Source organism: Ursus americanus, chromosome 21 (genome assembly GCF_024610735.1).
Source record: "Ursus americanus isolate L20-20 chromosome 21, mUrsAme1.1.p, whole genome shotgun sequence".
Classification (NCBI taxonomy): Eukaryota; Metazoa; Chordata; class Mammalia; order Carnivora; family Ursidae; genus Ursus; species Ursus americanus.
In genome coordinates this window covers 44,243,946-44,264,533 of record NC_142147.1, presented here as the reverse complement: position 1 = coordinate 44,264,533, position 20,588 = coordinate 44,243,946, and the positions used below count along the sequence as shown (strand labels likewise).

At 55.2% G+C, this 20,588-nt stretch overlaps 1 protein-coding gene across 1 annotated transcript in view; it reads right to left on the bottom strand.

Annotated features, from left to right (window-relative positions):
- The window catches only part of PAK4 (p21 (RAC1) activated kinase 4), a 43,861-nt gene extending 23,560 nt beyond the window's left edge, over positions 1-20,301 (bottom strand). Inside the window, exon 1 of the mRNA XM_045785663.2 lies at positions 20,143-20,301. The gene's annotated coding sequence lies outside the window, so the exon portion shown is untranslated. The remainder of the gene's footprint in view (positions 1-20,142) is intronic.
- Positions 20,302-20,588: the final 287 nt, after the last annotated feature.

Sequence of the window (20,588 nt, the reverse complement as noted above, 5' to 3'; positions counted from 1 at the left end):
CGATCACACAAATGAAACGTGAAATTCCAGCTGGGAAGGGCAGGCTGGAGGGATGAGGGTGGGGTGGAGCCAGGCCAGAGAGGGGCAGGAGCCCGCCGAGGTGCTGGGGACAGGCCTGCGCTTGGAAGACCCAACCCTGGCTGGCCTGTCTGTGGAGCACGAGATCCAGGTGGCTTGAGTGGGTGTGGGGACAAGTGACAAGAGGCAGCACTGCTCCAGGCCGCTGATGAAGGCAGCTGGGACGGCGGGACCCAGAGAGAGAGGGGGACAGACTGGAGCTCCGTCTGCCAAGAAAAAGCAACACTTGTTGATTTGATGAGACAGATATGGGGGCTGAGGAGGAGCAGGTGCCAGGGGTGACCCTGAAACTGGGTAAACCACAGCGCCACCTTCCACAGGAGGGAGCCTGCGAGGAACTCCAAACATGACAGGCGCCTGGGCCCTAGAATAGCTCAGCTGGGGACCAGAAAAGGGTGGAGGCCTCACCCTCCCAAGCTACAGTAATCAGACGGTGTAGATAAGCATGTGGGCCCAGCGAGCAGCAGGGGCCCACACACAGACCCCCACAAATATACACGCTGGTTTTAAAAACACTGATTTTTCTTCTTTGGGTAAAACATACATAATATGTATCATTTTGACCATTTGGAAAGTGCATAATTCAGTCCATTAAAGACAGCCGCAGCGTCGTGACCACCATCGTCTATACCCAGGACTTTTTCATCATCCCCAACAAAAACCCTGCAGCCACTGAACAATGGCTCCCCATTCCCTCCTGCCTCCCAGCACCCCCCCCCCAGAACCTCTATTCTCCCGTCTCTGTGAATGTGCCTATTCTAGGGTATCTCATGTTAAGTGGGGCCTTACAAACATTTCTCCTCTGTCTGGTTTATTTCACCAGGTGTAACGTTTCCAAGGTCCATCCGTATTGTAGGGGTTTCTTTCAAAAGCTCATTCATTTCTGTGGCTGAGTAATAAATACTCCGCTGTGTGTATCTATCACACCTTGTGCGGCCACTCATCTGCTGATAGACCTGGGTTCCTTCCACCTTTTAGCTCGTGAATAACGCAACCATGAACGCCGATGTATGGATATCTGTCCAAGTCTCTGCTTTCGATTCTTTTGGGTATACACCTAGGAGGAGGACTGCTAGGTGATCGTAATCGTTTGAACGACTACCAGGCTGTTTTCCACAGCGGCTGCACTGTTAGGTTCCCGCCCACGATGCATGAGGACTCCATCAACGCCTGTGATATTCCCTTCTTTGGGGAACAGCCATGCTGGTAGGTGCGAAGTGGTATCTCATTGTGGTAACTTACTTTTGGCCAAAAAACCAAAAAAAACAAACAAAAAAAACCCTCAACTGTTTGGTAAACTTTGTACCAACGTGAACTTATAATGGAGCACAGACTCAAATGTAAAACTCAACTGTAAAAGTTTTTTAACTTTCAGAAAGCAACCGACCAAACCAACCCTCAGGATCTACAGCTAGGCACAGAGTTGTTAGACTTGATACCAAAAGATCCATAAAAGGAAAAATTAATAAAGTAGACCTCATCGAAATTAAAAAAAACTTTTTGCTCTGCAGAAGTCCATGAGAGGAGAGGGAAAAAAGCTATGGATTGGGAGACGATATTTGCAAACCTATCTGACAAAGGACTAGTATCTAGAAGAAAGAAGGAACTCTCAAAATTCCGCAATAAAAACCCCCCAAAAAATCCAGGTAGGAAATGGGCAGAAGACACAGGAGACATTTCACCAAAGACGATGCCCAGATGGCAGATGGGCCCATGAAAGGATGTGAGGCACCATCGGCTATTAGACACGTGCAGATTAAAGCCACGATGGGTTGTCATTACATGCCCAGTCAAACAGCTTAAAAAATCCAAAACAGTGGCAACACCCAATGCTGGTGAGGATGCAGAGAAACTGGTTCATTCGCATGCTGCTGGGGGGAATGTAAAATGACAGAGCCGAACGGTTTGGCAATTTCTCTACACCAGCAGCTGCACTTCCGGTTATCTCAGAGAAGTTACATTCACACAAAAACCTGTATGCAACTCTTTATGACACCTTTATTTGTCATGAGGGAGACAGCCCAGATGTCCTTCAGTGGGTGAATGGTTACACTGTGGTACGTCCACACCATGGAATACTGCTCAGCAAGAAAGAGGAATGAACTACTGACTTGGGCAACGACCTGGATGGATCTCCAGAGAATGAAGCTGAGTGAAACAAAGGCTCCATTTACGTAACATTCTTTTTTTTGAAACGTTAAACCTTATTGCTTTATTTTATATCTTAAATTCTCTTTATTGTTACAGTTCTTTACAGTATGGTTGTGAAAATTGTTCCATAACACATCACATGCTTGAAATGCAGGATTATAAAAATGGGGAGTGGTTGCCAGGAGTTGGGGACATGCCAGAGAAGGAATGTGGCTGTGAAAAGGCATCAGGAAAGATCCTTGTGATGGAATGTTCTGCATCTTGACTGTATCAATGTCATTATCCTAGTTGTGGTCTCATGCTAACTAGAGTTTTGCAAGATGCTACCATAGGGGGAAACAGGGGCTTTCTGTGTTATTTCTTGTAACTGCCAGCGAATCTACAATTATCTCAAAACAAAAAGTTTCACTTGAAATAATAATTTATGAAACACACCAGACACTTTCCCACCTTTTAGCCTTTGAACATGCTATTTGCTCTCCCTGGAACACCATTCCGCACACTAACTCCTGCTCCTTTTTCAGCCCTGGGCTCAGCTGTCTCCTCTTCCAGGAAGGCTTCCCTGATTTCCTAGGCCCAGTCCTCTGGGCTTCCTCCACCACAGCACTGACAGAGGTCTGTGCTCCCCCCCCCAAGGTTACTCTGGTGCTGTACCGTCTCCATCACTGGACCGCAAGTTCCATGAGGGAAGACCACGGGCTGACTGGTCCCCAGCCCCTCCCAGGCACTGGCCCGCATAGGGCTGGAGGTACGCAGTGAGCATCTACAGAATGAACGAGTGACCGGCAATAAGGACAGTAATACTCACAGCTAGCACGCATGACGAGTTTCTCCTCGCCACTCTCTTTTGAGTGCTCTACGTGGATGAAATAACCTTTATACAACCCCATCTTACATGGGGAAACTGAGGCCGACAGGGGGAGGCCACCACATGCCAAGGTCACCCAGCTAGTAGGTGGCAGTGCCGGGAGCAGACCCAGGCCTCCGCACCCAGAGCCTTTGCTAGGACTCTCCATCCCGGAGGGCCTCTCCGCGAAAGGCCGGATGAGCCTGGCTAACAGGGGAAGCAGAGGGGTACCGGGGGCAGGCCAGAGAAGAGACCGTCCGGCCCCCAGCCCCCATCCGTTTCCACATGGAGGGACAGGCTGACCCAGGATAATACCAGAGCCTCCTTTATCCCTTACAGGTGCTTGGAGAAGTCCCCGTATGTGTCAAGGGCCTGTGACTGAATCCCATTTGGTGACCGGGGAAGCCAGCAGTGCCCTCCATGGACAGAAAATGCCCACTGTCACGTGAGGTGGTGGTTTCAACCCCCCCCCCCCAGTGCCCTCCTGACACCCCACCAGGACAGGGCTGCTTTCGTCTAGCTGCTGGGTGGGGGTGGCTCTGGCCCACGCTGAGGATCATTCTAGCGGGCACGGGACTTTGTTTATCCACCTGGATAAAGCCTCAAGGGCAAAATATTGAGAGCAAGTGACAGCCAAGTGCTGGCGGTCCAGCACCATCACGGTTTGAAAAGCTGCGGGGAGGGGCGCCTGGGTGGCGCAGTCATTAAGCATCTGCCTTCGGCTCAGGGCGTGATCCCCGTGTTCTGGGATTGAGCCCCACATGAGGCGCATCCGTTGGGAGCCTGCTTCTTCCTCTCCCACTCCCCCTGCTTGTGTTCCCTCTCTCGCTGGCTGTCTCTGTCAAATAAATAAATAAAATCTAAAAAAAATTAAAATAAATTAATAAATAAAAGCTGCAGGGAGGGCGGCGGAGAGTGAGGCGCGCACACCTGCAGGTGGGCACCGAGGGCTTTAACCAGGGCAGGAGTGTTTTCTCCCACAGGCGGGCAGAGCGCCTAAGTGGGGGAGGGGTCCATCAGGTAACCCTCTGTCCCCTTGGGGGCATCGGATATCTCTCACGAGTCACAAAAATAGAAACGAGAATTAAAAGGAATAAAAGGGGGGTTGAATTTATTTGCCAAGGCTGGAAAGAGCTCATGAAGGAGGGGGCTTTTGGGGTGCTGGTGATGCCTGTCGTCTTGGTCTGGGTGGTCATTAATTAGATGGGTGAATGCTTATCGTGATAATTATTCATGAACCCGAACGGGGAGTTATGTACATTCTCCACGCGTGATTCTGATGGCTGGGGGCTTCGTCTCTACGCGCGTGTACCTTCCATCTCTCTGTTTTGAGCCCTCTCCATCTCTCAGCGCACACGCACGCACACACCCCCCAAAACTGTAAACTGCTACCATAATCAGAACAGCAGTCCTCCTTGGCCCCTCGCAGCTCTTGGCCTGTTTCCTGCCCAGGAGACAGAGGCCTGGAAGCAGCCAGGCCTGGAGCCCTCCGAGGTGGCCACAGCCCCACGTCTCTCCATATCCTGGGCACTCTTGTGTCCCATGGGAATCATACTCTTCAGGTAGCTTGTCGGCCAGCGGAACATACCCATCCACGATGGCCCTGCCCCGACCCGCCCTGGGGCACCAGCAGCCCGTCATACAGAGTGGAAGGAGTTATTTAAGATTTAAAGCATCCCCGCGGCAGGGGCAGCCCCTGGCTGGCTCGCTGGGCCGGATGCTGGAGACGCAGGACGGCGGCGAGGCCAGCTACAAAGCGTTACGTTCGGGCACCACGCTAGTGCTCAACAAGGCAGCGAGCAGGGTGCTGTGAACACCCCCATGCCGCAGAGGAGGACAGTAAGGCTCAGAGAGGGGAGGTGCCGGTCCAAGGTCACACAGCGTGTATCAGAGCCAACAGTCCACGGTAGGTCTGACCCGGGCCCAAGTCCACTCACTTAACCATGTGCTTCCCTCACTCGCTCATGCACTCCATCACCGTATTATGCACTCACTCACTGTGTGCCAGGCACGGTTTCAGGCACTAGGGACAGAGCGGTAAATCACTCAGCCCCTCCTTACCAGAGCTGACTTTCCCATGGGGGAGATGAGACAATACACAAGTCAACTAAAAAGTATGCAATGAGAGGGAGAGGACAGAGAGCACAGTCAGGAGGGCCCTGAGGGGGGTGGGTGTCCCTGGAGCCAGACCAGACAGCCTGGAGGAAGCCACGTGGCGACCCGGGGAAGCACGTTCAGGGTAGAGGGAATGGCCACTGCAAAGGCCCAAGGACCGAAGCCGGCCTGACACGTGGCAGAATGTGCAAGGAGGCCAGCGTGGCTCGGAGGGAGGTTGGGAGGGGAAAGTGGTAGAGCTGAGGTCAAAGAGGCCTCCGCTAAATGCAGAGGAACGGGGCTTGTAGAGCGCGCACCAGGCATCATGCCCTTTTCTGTACTGTCTCCTGACTGCGTCCCAACCACAGCCTGGGGGGAGGGTGTTGCCCCCATCACGTTCCAGAGGGGAGAGCGGGTGGAGGATGGGAAAACTCCCCAGGGTGGCCCCGCTGGCCAAGGACACAGCCAGGGCAGGAGGGCAGCGCTGCACCTCCAGATAACCACCAGGCCAGCTGATGCGGGCAGAGTCAAGGATGGGGCGGCTGGGGGGCAGTGAGGGCTCTTGGCTGGGGGCCTAGGGTCCCAAAGCTGTGCACTCCCACGACAGACGGTTCGTGGAAGCTGGAGGCTAACACCCAGCCCCTGGCTCCCAGGCCCTCACAGTTTCCGACCCTCGGTCCTCAGGCCCCCCTGCTCGATCTGGTACCAGTCTGACCTGCGAGCAAGGGAATAATTTTTCCCCCATCTACTCAATTTTTAAAAAATTTAACGGAATTTGTTTTATCTTATCTTCTTTTAAATTTTATTTATTTGTTTTTTCAGTAATCTTGACACCCCACGTGGGGCTCGAACTCACAACCCCAAGATCAAGAGTTGCATGCTCTACCGACGGAGCCGGCCCGGTGCCCCTGAAGTTTATTTTAAAAGTGACCCAGATGCTAATGTTGACCTGATGTTCATACATAGAGCACCACCAGTGAAAGAAACAGAACTCAAATACAATCAGACCTCTAGACCTAAGTCCCAGTTTATGGGAAGCACAGGGGACAGCGGAACAAGTCGAATGACACCACAAGGATTCCTCGGCTGGATCCAGACTGTGGAAAACTCGAGGGGACACAGGACAAGGGTCTTTGGCAGATACACGAGGCAAACAGCAAGCACACAAAAGTGCCGACGCGAGAAATCCTATCAACTACAGAAGACGTGAGGGACCCGTCAACCAAACGCACAGCGCGAACCTTGTCTGGATTCCAAATCACACGAGCACATTGAAAAAGCATGATAAGACAACTGGGGAAATGTAAGGATCTTAAGGAATCACTAGTCCTTTTTTGTCCTGCAACAACAGTATTGCGGGGTTTGTTTTCATAGACTCTTTAATCTTTACAAGAGAAAAAGCTGAAAAATTTATGGCTCAAGTATATGACGTATGGGAATTGCTTTGAAATAATCAGGGAGGTGGAGCCTGGGTTACAAATGAAAAAGCCTGGTCATCATTGGTAATTGCGGGACACTGGGGACGGGGACGTGGGGAAGGCATGAGACCATTCTCCCGAGCATGAGTGAATACTTCCATCGTACAAAGGTTTTAAACATTTTGCAAAAGGAAATGTGCCCTGATCATAACAGTGAAGAATTATGGATGGCTCACTGGGTGAATCTTTGTTACTGAGTCTGAACACGTGTCCTGCCTCTAATAACTAACAGCGATCACAGTCAAAGCCACCACAATGACAGAACGATGGCAGCGCGGTGCCGAGCGTCACACATGCCACTGACTCACTCACTCCTCCCAGCTACCCCGGGAGGCCGCAGGAACCCGTCTCCTCCTGCTCCAGATGTGGAAACCAACACTGAGCAATGTGGGGCTCCGGGCCTGGCCCGAGGTCAGAGAGGGAGCTCTGCCAGAGCGGGAGAGGCCCAATGGGGAGCCTCTGCCCTGAGTAGGTGCGGGAGGGGAGGCCAGTGAGCCCTGGCGAGCGGGGACGCACAGGAGACCTGGCCTTGGTCCCATCAAATAGTAAAGGCTCCTGCAATCCAATATTCACATCTTGGCACGGGCCTTTGCCGAAGTCAAACCTTCGGCCACCCCAAGGGAGCCTAAAATGATAACCGGCCACAGATGACACCAGCAGACTTTTGGGCCCACAGCAGGATCTTGGGTCACAGAAGCTGTCGTATCAGGGTCTGTCTGCCTGGACAGTCCTCCTTCGAGGTCGCAAAGCCAGTCCCAATACCCCCGAATATCAGTGGGATGCGTGCCCCTGCCCCCACTCCAGGAGCCAGGAGAAGCGAGGGAGGATGGCAAGTGACACTGGCATCCTTCCCATCCCCGTCCTGGGCCTGTGGGAACCATCTCCTTTTGGGGCTTCAGTGGGATCCTGGCTAACAGGGGAAGCCAGGGAAGCTTCGGGGTGGGGGTGGGAGCAGAAATTGAGGCCGGGAAAGAGGGAGAGACACAAAAGGCAGCGACATGGAGAGAAAGAGGAGGCGAGGAGGGAGACAGAGAAGGCGGCCCGCCGGGAGCCTGCAGAACCCAGGGACCCAGGGACGGCAGAGAGGACCGCTCTGGGCCTCAGCTGCCTTGTCTGTGACCCGACCGTGCGTTTGTGGGGGTGACGTCGTGGCTCAATCACGCTAGGTCAGAAGCCTAGAAAAGTACCCCAAACATTGCAAAAGTGAACACATTTGCTATCATTTCTGGAGGACAGTGGCTCTCATCCCAGCTAGTTACACAGGGAGCTTAAAAAACACAAACCAAAAACACCCAATAAATGCTCAGGCCCCACCGCCGGAGACTGGGATTCAAATGGCCTAGGCCTGGGGTACTGCATCATTGCCCCCACGACGGGAGGCCCCTCTGTCCGCCCACCCTCCCCCGCCTTGGGCCACCAGGAGTCGGGGACCTGCTGAGGAATGCGAGGCATGGAGCTGGGCCTGGCACAGCCATCTCCCATCTCCGGGTCCCCTCCCCCTTCACGAACTCCCAGGAACCCATCCTGCATCCAGTCCAGGCAGAGGCCTCCCCTGGGAAGGTATCAGCCAGCTCTAGGTTGCCCAGCCCTGAATCCCCACTCCCAGCCTTCTCCTTGGAGCGCCAGTCCTGAACCCCATCTCTTCCTGGGTCCCCTTCACGAAGCGCTGATCAGTGGTGGAGTGAGTGACCCTGACAGCTGACAAGGAGCCCGCAGAGCTTATCTTCTGCTCAGGTGGGCAGGGGTGACCTGAGAAGGCTTCCCAGAGGGGGTGACCTTTAGGTCAAGACACAAAGAATACATGAGAGGGAAGCACTTAACCAAGGTCAGGAATGCTAAAGTGCAAGCAGATCGGGGCAAGGCCTGGTCCCCCAGGGGAGGGACTGGGTTTGGGCCCTCTCCCCAGGCAGTGGGGGACATGGAAGGATTTCAAGCAGAGAAGGCCCCCCTCCTCAATGTGCTGACTTCAGCCACACCTGCTACCCTCCACCTTTCTTTCACAGGGACAGAGAACTCCAGCTGGCCCACTGGAGAGTGTCAGGGGATCCCCAGGTCCTGCCACCCCTGCGGGCCCTAGCTCCTTCCTGCCACGCTGTGAGGAGACCCCACCAGAGCTGCTTCCCGCAGCCCTGAGCCTGTTCCCCGATAATTAAACCGTAAGCTGATTAGTCAAGGAAAACCTTTAATTAGCCCTTGAAATCATTCAGGAAAATTACAACCTCCTCTCCGGGCACCCTGCCCACCCTCTGCCAGGGACTAGGAGTGGTGCCAGGGAGGAAGCAGGGTCGGGGGGAGGGAGGATGGGGGGCTCCTGCCCCTAAGGTGAGCCTCACCCGGCAAAGGCCAAACCTAGGGTGCAAGGTGCCTCGTGGGAGGGGACGGCACAGACTCCCCCGGCCACATCACAACTGCCCCAGAATAAATCCACCAAGAAGTGGGCAAGGATGGTGCTGGAAAAGTGTGGCACTCTCCTGACAGACATCAGAGAAGACAAACAAACGGAGAGACAGATCACGTTCACGGACTGGCAGACTCAATGTCGTGGCTGTGTGTGTGACGAGATGCATGTCTAATATTTAAATAGAATTCAAAGAGCCAAGAATGGCCAAGACATTCCTGAAGAACAAGTAGGAATGCTTGCTCTCCCCAAGATCAAAACTTCTTATCAACGACAGAAACGAGGGCAGGGTGGTAGTGATTCCGGAACAGGCCGGAAGAGCAAGAGAAAAGGACAGGGCATCCGGCAACAGACCCACTTATACAGACACATGATTTATGATAAGGGTGGCCATGGAGAAAAGTCAGTCTGTTTTTAATAAATAGTCCTTGGATGACTGGGGATCCAGGCAAAAACTATGAAACTGGATGCCTACCTCACACCACACACCACACACACACACACACACACACACACACACACACACTCTTCCAGAATGAAGAAAGGTAAGAAGCAGAATTACAAAACTCTAAAGGATACGAGTAATATATTTGACCACATTAAAATTAAGCGCTACTGTTCATCAAAAGATACCATAAAGAAAGTGAAAAGGCAAGCAGTAGGCCGGGAGAATTACAGCATCTTCGAAACAAAGGCTCTCCTCCAGAACCTGGGATTTAACTCAAAGAAGTAACAAACAAAAATGCAGACAGCCCTATGGGAAACAGGCAAGTGACTGGAAAGGGCTCTTCACAAGAGAGGCGCTCCAGATGTTCAGGGAACAGGTGAAAAGCTGCTCCACCTGACTGGCCGCCAGGGAAATGCAAATCTGCACCCCGAGGAGATGCCTACGAGAGCCTGATCTGCTCAGCACCAGTTCGCAGGACCGGCCAGCGCTCACCACGGGTGCCGCCCATCCCCTCCTGTGTGTGCCATCCCCTCCTGTCTGTGAAATGGGCCGAATGGTCAGAGCCACCTTCCGGGATCCCAGGAAGGCCCGGGCAGACGCCGGGGAGCGCTACGCGGGGCACTGGGCCTGGCAGGCGCAGACCTTCAATTAGTTTTCCCTATTAATCAACCTATAAATCACTCCCCAGACCCAAGGTCATTTCAGGCCTTCCCCTGCCTCAGAGCAGGGATGCCCCAGAAGGCTGTGAGTCCACGAGACAGATGCCAAATGGGTAGGAAGTGGATCTGTTTACCTACCAACCACCGTGTCCCTGGAGGCCACAAAGGACCAGGCACTCCAGAATATATGGAGGAGAAACACGACAACAGGCACGTGCATATTTATACCCCAGGCACTGGCGTAAGTATGTTAGGAGCAGAGCTTCAGAGATACCCTAGAACACCAGGGTGGCCTCGATTCTAAAGGACAAGCAAGACATGGAGAGGCCCCAAGCGGCTCTCTGCATTCAAATCCAGACCAACCACAAAACTGACAGCGATGTTAGCTACCCCTCCCCTCGTCCCTCAGAGGCCCCTGAGCTCTCTCCTCCCCTCCCCTCCTTCAGCCAACTCCTGCTCACCCTTCCCATGGCATTCCCTCCTTACTCAGGGCAGATCACCCATCATGCACTGTGGCAGCGAGACTCAGGGCTTATCACGGCTCCTTCATTCCTTCCTCCCTTCACGTTCAGCGTTGACTGAGCCACCCAGGCGCATACATAGCAAGCTGAGGTTATACGCAAGGGACACAGTAAGGGTCCCCCCCCCAACCCAACCCATGAAGCCAAGTTATGAGGAGTAGGGAGGACAAGAAGCCAACCGACCTACAAATCATAATGTGATGTAAGTAGCAATGATGAGTGCCCAAAGAAAATCAAGCCCGGGAAGGTAAGAGGGAGAGTGACAGGTCCCAGACGAGGCAGCAAGAACCAAAGGCCCTGAGGCACGACCCAGCCTGGAATGTTCCAAGAACAGCGTGGCAGGAGAAAAGAGGAAGCTGGCAGGAAAGCTGAGCCAGGATCTCATGACCACCTCCCCCCCCCCAAGAGAGATGAAGCCACAGGAGGATCCCCAGCTCCCTCTGGCTTTATGTGAGGACAGACTGCGGGGGGGGGGGGGGGGCAATGGGGAAGGAGGGAGTGCGGAGTGGGGAGCAGTCCAGGCAGAAGACGAGGGTGGCTTAAAGAGGGGCTGCCACCGAGGAAGACTGAAAGGTGCCAGGTTCTGCTCTGCAGGTAGGCAAGTGGCCTTTCTGCCATCGTGGCTGCGAAGGAGGGACGAGAGGAGTCAGGGTGCCACCGGGCTCCTGGCCCGATCTAGAGGATGGATGGGGCGCCCGTTAATGATACAGGTTCACGGGGGGGGGTGTAGGAGATGGGGGTTTGGGAGTCCGGCTTATTTTACCTGTCTGTGTGTAGATCTGGGACCAGGGTCTGTGTCTCCTACACGAGGGCGCTCAGGAAGGGCCACCCGTGGGCCCGACTAGCTTGCCTGGGGAAATGTGTGCACGCACACCCTGCCCGCACGCCCGGGGCAGCCATGTTCAAGGACACTGACACGCGCACAGCAGGAGACAGATCAGCTCTGGGTTGTTCTCACACTAGAAGAGTACACAGCAACGAGGGGGGACGAACTATGGACACGCTCGACCACGTGGCTGGACCCCACAGACTGGGATCAAAGAAGGCAGCCGCTAACAAGACGTGCGGAAGGACTCCATTTCTATGAAGTTCAAGAGCAAGCAAGGTGGCGTTCTGTAATTCAGGGATGCACGCCTGGCAGGAACTCTCTAGAAAGGCAGGGACGCGGTGACCCCCAAGGTGAGGGGAGTGATCGCTTCCGGGGTCATGATCAAGAGGGTGATGGGGGGGGCTCCTAGGGTGCAGTGCTCGGCCTTCCCCTAAGGGTGGCAAGGTGTTTGTTCATCTCATAATGATGGTAAACCGACATTTGCACTTAGGCACATTTCCAGAGGCACGTTCCGCTTTGCAATTATTAAAGGTTTAAAAGTAGAAGAATCAGGGGCACCTGGGTGGCACAGCGGTTAAGCGTCTGCCTTCGGCTCAGGGCGTGATCCCGGCGTTATGGGATCGAGCCCCACATCAGGCTCCTCTGCTATGAGCCTGCTTCTTCCTCTCCCACTCCCCCTGCTTGTGTTCCCTCTCTCGTTGGCTGTCTCTATCTCTGTCAAATAAATAAATAAATAAAATCTTTTAAAAAAATAAAAAAATAAAAAAAATAAAAGTAGAAGAATCATAAATGTACATAACTATATATACACAACACGGCATCTCAGAGTCAGATCATCTGGGGCCAGCCTGCTGTGGAAGATTCGGGGGAAGGGAGGACCGGGCTGTCGAGGCCCCCCGAGGCCCCGTGGGCAGCAGAGGAGGGGTCCCCAGGGAGAGAGGAGGCAGAAGTGCCTGGGGGGTCCTCACCTGAGGGAGTTACGCTGAAGAGCCCTGCCTTCCGGCCATGTCCTACTTTCTCCCCAGTCCTGGCCTGGACTGCTGAGAGGAGGGGAGGGGAGGGGAGGGGAGAGGAAGGGAAGGGAGGGGAAGAGAGGGGAGGGGAGGGGAGGGGAGGGGAGGGGAGGGGAGGGGAGGGGAGGGGAGGGGAGGGGAGGAGGGGAGCAGGAGGAGGGCGGGAGGAGGCCCAGGATAGCAGGCCGCTTCCCGTTGTGTGGGAGTGGCTGAAACCAGCCTGGGGAAGCCAGCCCTAACCCAGCACAATGCCGCTTTATCGCTTTATGGGGAGTTTCCAGGGCCAGGCCGGGAACCTGGGGGTGGAAGTGGGGAGGGACTGGGAGGGTGCTCGCTGTCTGGGAACCCTGCCTGGCACCCCCACCTGTCAGAGTGCTCCCTTCCAAAGCTCTGTGGCAGCAGGCCTGGAAGGAAGACACAATGGAGGGAGGGGGGGTCAGGGAGGGAGAGCCTTCTAATCCCTCAGGCTTAGTTCAGGGGTGGCAGATGGAGTAGAGCCACAGTGGTCAGGAGCCAGACTCTGCGGTGACCCCACATAAGTCTCCCAGGTTCACAGTCTCCTGCCCTACGAAAGGGGAATCAGAGTTAACACCTACATTTCGGGGTGTTGGGAGAGTCCGGTAAGTTAGCTCAGAGGAAGCACTCAGAGCGAGGCCTGCGAATAGTAATGATACAGAACAAGGCTAAACTCCCGTCTTTGAGCACTTCCTGTGCATTCTGCCTGATAATGATGCATTTATAGCCTCAGAACATCCCTGAGGAGGCACCCTTATCCTCTCCATTATGTAGATAAGGACGCCAAAGCACAGAGCAGTTAAGCGACTTGTCTGGGACCACACAGCTAGTCGTGGCCCAGCTGGTTCCAGAGCCCAAGCCCCCCGCTTCCACGGGGTCCCAGAAGTTAGGAACTCCAGATTGGAGCCATGAGGCCAGGGTTCCAGTCCTGGATCTGCCCCTTATTTGCTGAGGGGTTGCCAGCCCATGCCTCGGTTTCCCCTTCTCAGAGAAAGTGAAAATAGCACAGCTAGACAGTTCCCGGGAAAGGAAGCCCAGATGGCTTTCGACAAACACAAAGATGCTCCACTTCTCTCACCTTAAAATCAGAACCAGCACTAGAACCTTCCCTGACTGGCAAAGGCCAAGGCATCGGCGACTGCCCCAAGCACGTGGCCAGCAAATGAGGCAACCCCGTGCCATCAGACACCGGGGCTGGGGTGCCAACGGGCTCATGCTCTTGGGCAGGCCTGAACGCTACCGGCAGAGCTACCGGGGCACACATCTCCGACCCCCGAGCCCAGAGATGCGGTCCCGAGCGTGTGCGGCCCCATTCGGAGGAGGGACACACCACAAGGGCCTGAAGAGCCATCAGCGAGAACACACGTGTGTCAGGGAGTGGCACACGGCCACAGAAAGCACAAGAAAGCATTTCCAGGTCCTGCCACAGGACTGAAGAGTGAAACCCGCCAGGGTAAGGGCAGAACACAAACGTGGGAAGTCGGCTCCACTGGGGTAGAAACAAAAAGGGGCAGAACACGCGCAGGGACGAATATCCGAAGACAGAAGAGACGCTGGGAACAATGGCTGTGTCGGGGCAGGGGACGGGTGGCGGGCTGGGAAAGGGATGTCCTCGTCACTGAGTCCCCTTCTGGGCCGTATGCAATTATTATTTAGGGGAATAGGTACTACGTGCGCACGGAGCAAAAATGTGCCTTCTTGAAATGAAAACGCTGGAAAACAGAAATGAGGTTAATAACACGTCCTCCTCAGGGTCTCTGGGCAGAACCACTGCGCCGACGCTCGCCCAGCACACATCGGCGCCTGGCGGGCCGCAAGCGGCGGGTGAGGACAGTATCACTAGAGGCTGGGAGCCGGCGAACAGGAGGCTGCAGCCCGGAGGGGACAGGGCGCAAGGAAACGGAAATTGTTAAAATTGTTGAATTATTAAATTGTTACCACCAGCTTACTGCATGCCAGGCGACCCTGGGAACTCTTTACCACACGATCTACGATCCTCCCAACAGCCCATTTGGCAGGTGACAAGTGTGAGGCTCACGGAGCCTCGGCTCTTTCCCAGGGGCCCCAGTGAGGGGGTCAGGGACAGGAGTGGACTGTGTGGCCCCTGCAGAGAAGTCGCCATTGCCCCCGAGGATGGTGGCAGCACCCGGGGCAGGGCAAGGCAGGACCAGAGGGCCCCAGGAGACAGGCTGCCGTGAGTGGTGGCTTGTGTCACATCTGCCGTCGCCGGCTCCCCTGGGACCTGGGAAAGCTCCCCTCTGACCCTCCCTGCTACCCCCCCACCGCCGACACCTTCCTGTGGGCCCAGGCATCTGGCAGAAAACAAGCCCCAGCCCCGGAAAGGGTGGCGGGGGCGGGAAGGGTCCCATTTCCCTGGCCGTGACTTGGAAGGAGGCTGCTTCCTGCTGGCAGCATCTGTGGCCGCCTGGCTCGGGTGATGGGATAAACAGCTGGTGGGGACACCCCGACCGGCGTCTGGCCAGGAAGTCTGCTTTACTGTGAGCCAGCAGGACAAGGAGGGGTGAGGCTGTGGAGAAGACAGTGAAGGGACTGTGGGGGCCCTGAGGGAGGTAGGGAGCCAGTGCCCAGAAACACCCCTGGTTGAACAGACCTCCAACTGGAATCTCCAAGAGATTCCAACTAAAGAGGAGCCTGGGGAAGAACCAACTGGACAGGAAGTGGCCTTGTCTTATCCCAACCACTTCCAAATCACTGGAGGGCAGCCACCGCAGGCCGTGACTCGAGAGTCAGAAGGCCTGGAGTTCAAGTCCTACCTCTGCCAACTCGCCTGCTATGTAACCTTAGGCACGTCACGGACCTCTGTGGGTCTCAGTTTTCTCATCTCTGAAATGGGGATAATAATGGTACCTACCTTGTAGGTTGTTGTGGAGATTAAATGTGTTAATATGGGGAAAGAAGGGGCACCTGGGTGGCTGTCGGTTAAGCGTCCCACTCTCGATGTCAGCTCAGGTCATGATCTCAGGGTCGTGAGACTGAGTCTCATGTTGGGCGTGGAGCCTGCTTAAGATTCTTGCTCTCCCTCTCCCTCTGCCCCTCACCCCTGCGCGCGCGCTCTCTCTCTCTTTCAAATAAAAATAATAAAATCTTGAAAAAAATATATGGGTAAAGTCCTCACAATCCTGGCAGCACACAGATCCCTCCTCCATCACTGGCCCCCTCCTCCTATCCACCCTCATCTCCTGCTCGGACCATCACACCAACCTCCCCCTGGGTCTCCCTGCTGTTGCACCCCGTGATCCGCTCCCCACATGGTAACATGAGTAATCTTGATAAAAGGGAAACCAGATTGCTTAAAGCCTTCCGATGACTCCCCATTACACACAGAACGCAGTCCACGCTCCTTACCTCAGCCTGTCAGCCTCTGGTATACCTGCCACATCTTCCTCACCTTCCTTTTTTTTTTTTTCTTTTTTAAGATTTTATTTATTTATTTGACAGAGAGAGAGACAGCCAGTGAGAGAGGGAACACAAGCAGGGGGAGTGGGAGAGGAAGAAGCAGGGTCCCAGTGGAGCAGGGAGCCCGATGCGGGGCTCGATTCCAGGACTCTGGGATCACGCCCTGAGCGGAAGGCAGATGCTTAACGACTGAGCCACCCAGGCGCCCCCTTCCTCACCTTCCTGACCTTGCCGCCCACTCTGCCACATGGGCTTCCCTGATGGTACTTGACCATCCCAAGCTCATTCGGACCTCAGGACCTTTGCACTTCCTGTACCCACTACCTGCTCTATTCTTTTCACCTCCTTTCTTAGGCCTGGCTCACCCTTTCTCATGGATCAGATGTCTCCTTCTCCATAAAGCCCTCACTGACTTCCCAGGCTGGTCAGGGGCCTCCTTTGGATTCCTACAGTCCCTGTGCCTCCCGTAGCCCAGCCCTGACGCTTCTGCTTGTGTTCCCTCATCCCAGCCCTGACAATCTGGGCTGTCACTGTCTCGGGATGGGTCCGTCTTCCTTTGTATACTAAAATCTGTGCAGACAGGGCCAGGGCTGTGTGGGTCGCCAGTGGAACCAGCGGTCACATGCAAAAAGAGTGTAACAAGGCTCTGCCCCTCCTTTTCCACACTTCACCTCCTTCCTCCCTGCCCCCTTCCTGAGGAGGTTCAAGTCAGTACAGTTTCATTTCCCACTGTCAGCCCTGAGAGATGCCTCCCAAGGAGAGCTGGGTCAAAGTTGTGGTCACTGTCCTGGATGTCCTAGAGGGCAAAAGCCTGGGTGTGGGGGCTTGGTGGGTGTCAGACCTGCTAAGCCCATCACGTGAACCATCTCCCCAGCTGTTCCCAGCTAGCCTGGGGGGCTATAAACCCACCATCTGATGGCTGAGTAAACCACTTCAGCAAGGGCCACAAAGTTGCCCCAAAGCAGGACATGGAGTGAAGGGAGCCCTTAAGCCCTGCGGGAAAGCAGACTGGTACAATTGCTTCGGAGAACAATTTGGAAGGCCCTTCGTGTCCATGGTGAGCCACATGCCCAAGACAGACTCTGGCCACAGTATACAAGGAACGCATTCTAGAATGTTCAATGCGGCATCATCACTGTCCAAATAGGAAACCACCCCAATGTCCACCAACAGGTGAACAGGTAATTCCTATGCGGCACAATCACAAGAAGAGAGACACTCCTGGCAGAGACAACGAATCCTAGAGCTACGCACACATCCTGGCAGAGAGAAAGGCAAACTCGAACGTTGAGCAGAAAGAGCAGGTTGTTGACCGGGACGCCGCTTACATCAGCCGGCTAACAGTAAAACAGTGGTGGGCCACCCTGGCTGGCCACTGGAACCACATACTGAGGCCCGCCCCACCCCAGACCCAATGACTCCAAGTCAGAAGCCCTACGGCTGGCCTGGGCCGCGGCAGATTTGAAAGCTCTCCAGGTGACTGCAGAGTGGAGCTGGGATTGAGAACGGTGGCCCTATCAGCTGTGAATACATTCGAGGGGAATAACAGTAGGAAGACCTGCAGGGAGACGAACACCAAATCCAGGTCCAGCGGCGCCCCAGCAGTTGTACCAGTCTGCAGGGAGGCCGGGGAGGGAGTGGGGCATTGAACGCCATCCACCCTGCGAGTTCCGTCCCAGGCCGGATGCTGGAGGCGTGGGGGTTCTGTTAATTGAAGGCTTTACCTTTCCCCCTAATCTAAAATGCAGCCTAAGGAACAAAACCGGCAAGGAAGAAATCACTTGCCTAAGGTCCCACGGCTGGTGACAGGGCAGAGACCTGAATTCGGGTCTCCGATGTCAAAGCCCCAGCCCTCACGTCTGCGCCAAGCCCGGGACGCTGAGCAAGCTGGAACCACGAGGCCAGGAGGTGGGGCTGGCCTCACAGGACTGCTTGGCAGTGTGCCCACCCGGTGACCCGGCCACAGCCAGAAGGGGGGGCGCAGCTTCCTGAGAGAGCCAGGAGGCAGGTGGAGAGGGACCCTCCTCCATCTCTGAGGTTCTCCCCAGGTGGCAGTGGCAGCAGGACTAATGCCAACACAGCACCTGGTGGGTGCCAGGTCCAGGCCACGCGCTTTCCGCTCTGCGCCCTCCCGGCCATTCCACAAGGTAGTCACTATCATTTCCATTCGGCAGGGGAAGAAATGGAGGCCCAGGAAGTTAAGCGACTTGCCCACGGTCCCACAGCCCACGTGAGTGACAGGGCTGGGTCTGAACCAGTCCCCAGAACTGCTCCACCGACACAGGGCAGCTCCTCCTCAGCCCCTGCTCCACTGGCCCCCCACCCCCAGGCCGGGCACCCTAGGGGTCCAGATGTAGCCGTGTATCACTGGCTGGGGGTGTGGTTCCAGTCGGCTCCCACCAAGGGACACCGAGAGACCCTAGAGGCCCAGGGGTTCTGCGTCTTGTCCGCTGCTAGAGTCCCAGCACCCAGCACAGTGTCCAGCATGCAACCACCAACCACCAAGCACCCTCCATTGGCCAGGCGGTGCTTCAGGCGGGGATTCAGGGAAGGAACAACATGGAGAAATTCCTGCCGTGTGGGGCCCACATTCCTGGGGGGGGGAGGGGGGGCAGAGGCAGACAACACAGGGGCCCTGACAAACAAGGTAAGCACAGAGCAAAGCCTGGGAAGAAACAAGATAGGGAGATAAAGAGTGTGTGAGGGACAGTGAGAGGCAGGTGGTGCTGGTAGGGCTGCACGTGGGTGACCATGAGTAGGGGGGCGCTGGGAAAGGATTCCAGGCAGAGGGAACAGGAAGGTCAAAGACCTGGAGGGTGGCATATGCCTACAGAGTTGAAGAACAGCAAACAGGCCGGTGGGGTTGGACCTTGAGAAGGATAGGGAGAGCCGTAGGAAATGAGGTGGAAGCAATCTGGGACCACCATGAGAGTTTAGGGTTTTAAGTACAGAGAACACTCGGCTTTGTACTGTATCCCATTCAGGGACACCCTCCCCAGTCAAAACCCATCAGACTCACTAGGACTCTGGGCCACCCACAAACACCCCACTCCCATAGGTCCAGGAGAACTTCTCTTCCCAGATCACACCCTTTCAGGGAGCCCAGAGACAATCCATTCCAGTCCAGGGAGTGGTTTGGCCTTGCCCAGCTCCCTGCTTCCAGGAACAGACCTTCAACAATCTACACTGTAACAACTGGGGGCAGGAGCTCCCGAATCATTCAGACCCGGCACGGAATCCGCCTCTGTTGCTAGGCAGAAGCTACCTGAGCCTCAGTTTTCCCCTCTGTAAAGCAGGTCCACCCAGCACCCACGTCACAAGCTGTGTTATAACGAAACAAGACTGCTGAGCACAGCGTTAGCCCTCATTAAATATTAGCCAAAATTGTGATTATTTGAGAGGCGATAGAGCATAGTACATCTCTGGGCCCAGAACTCGAGTCTGAATCCCAACCCCACAACTTATTCATTTAGATGATCCTGGGCAAATCACTTGGGCTCTTAATAAAAGAGCCAACCCCATAACGTTGTAGTGAGGATTAAATATATGGAAAACATCTAAATGACCTGGCACATAGTGATTTATGAGTGTTTGCTATTATTTTCATTATTTGTGGGAGGGGGCTCCCCTTTACTTGGCCAGGAAGCACCTTTGATCTCTCTCTTGGGCATCCCTCCCGTCCTCCCCAGCAATGTCTCCCACTAGGGTTTTAACTTTGACCCTCACGTATATCATCTGTCAGATTCTGACCTTTGCCCCCTTTGGCCACGCCCCACATTTGATCCATTAAAAAGGTGCCCCCAACCTAAATCTCATGCATCTGGTCCGCTGGTGCTGCCGTAAAACCTCCAAACCACCGCCCCCATGGTTGTGATCTCTGACTTTGGTAAGCGCACCCTCCCTTAAAATGATTTTGACCCCCATTTTTTGACACTCGCTCCCGTCCCCTCGAACCCGCCCCACTTCAAATTTCGAACTTTGTGGTCCCCTTCGCCACGCCCCCTTCGCTCGTTTGACCTCTGACCTCCTCTACACCACCCTCCCCAGCGGCACTGACCCCCGACCTCTTGGAGGCGACCCTTCCCTCCTCGAGTAAACTTTGACCCCAACGGCCCCGCCCCCTACTTGCGTAAACGCTGTCCCACCGCCATCGCCCGGCCCACCCCAATCCCCTGGCCAGACCGCTGATCCTACCGGCTCGGCGCTGCAGTCGCTCGCGGCCTAGCTGCTCGACCCGGGATTCCGAACCCTCACACCGCCCTCAGCTCTCTTGCGCCGCCGCCACCGCGGCCACTGCCGCCGCCATGTTAAATCCCCAACGAACATCCGGGGCTTTCCCCCCTCGCCGCCCACCAGTCCCCATAGCAACGGGGCTGACCGGGCAGGGGGCAGGGCCCGCTCAGGGGCGGAGCTGGGCCATTGGCAGGGCCCGCTTCAGCCTCTGATTGGTGCATATCGTCCAATCGGAAACCTTCGGGCAGAAAATGCCAAGCGGGGATTGGAAAATTTGGAAAGGGTGCGGGGAAGCTGGCTCCCCGCCCAATCGGGTCCTTAAAGGGGAAATGATTATCCTCGTGTAATAGTCCCACCTTACACCAAAACGAGTAGGTGAGTGGAAGGCAATAATGCGTAAAAATGGC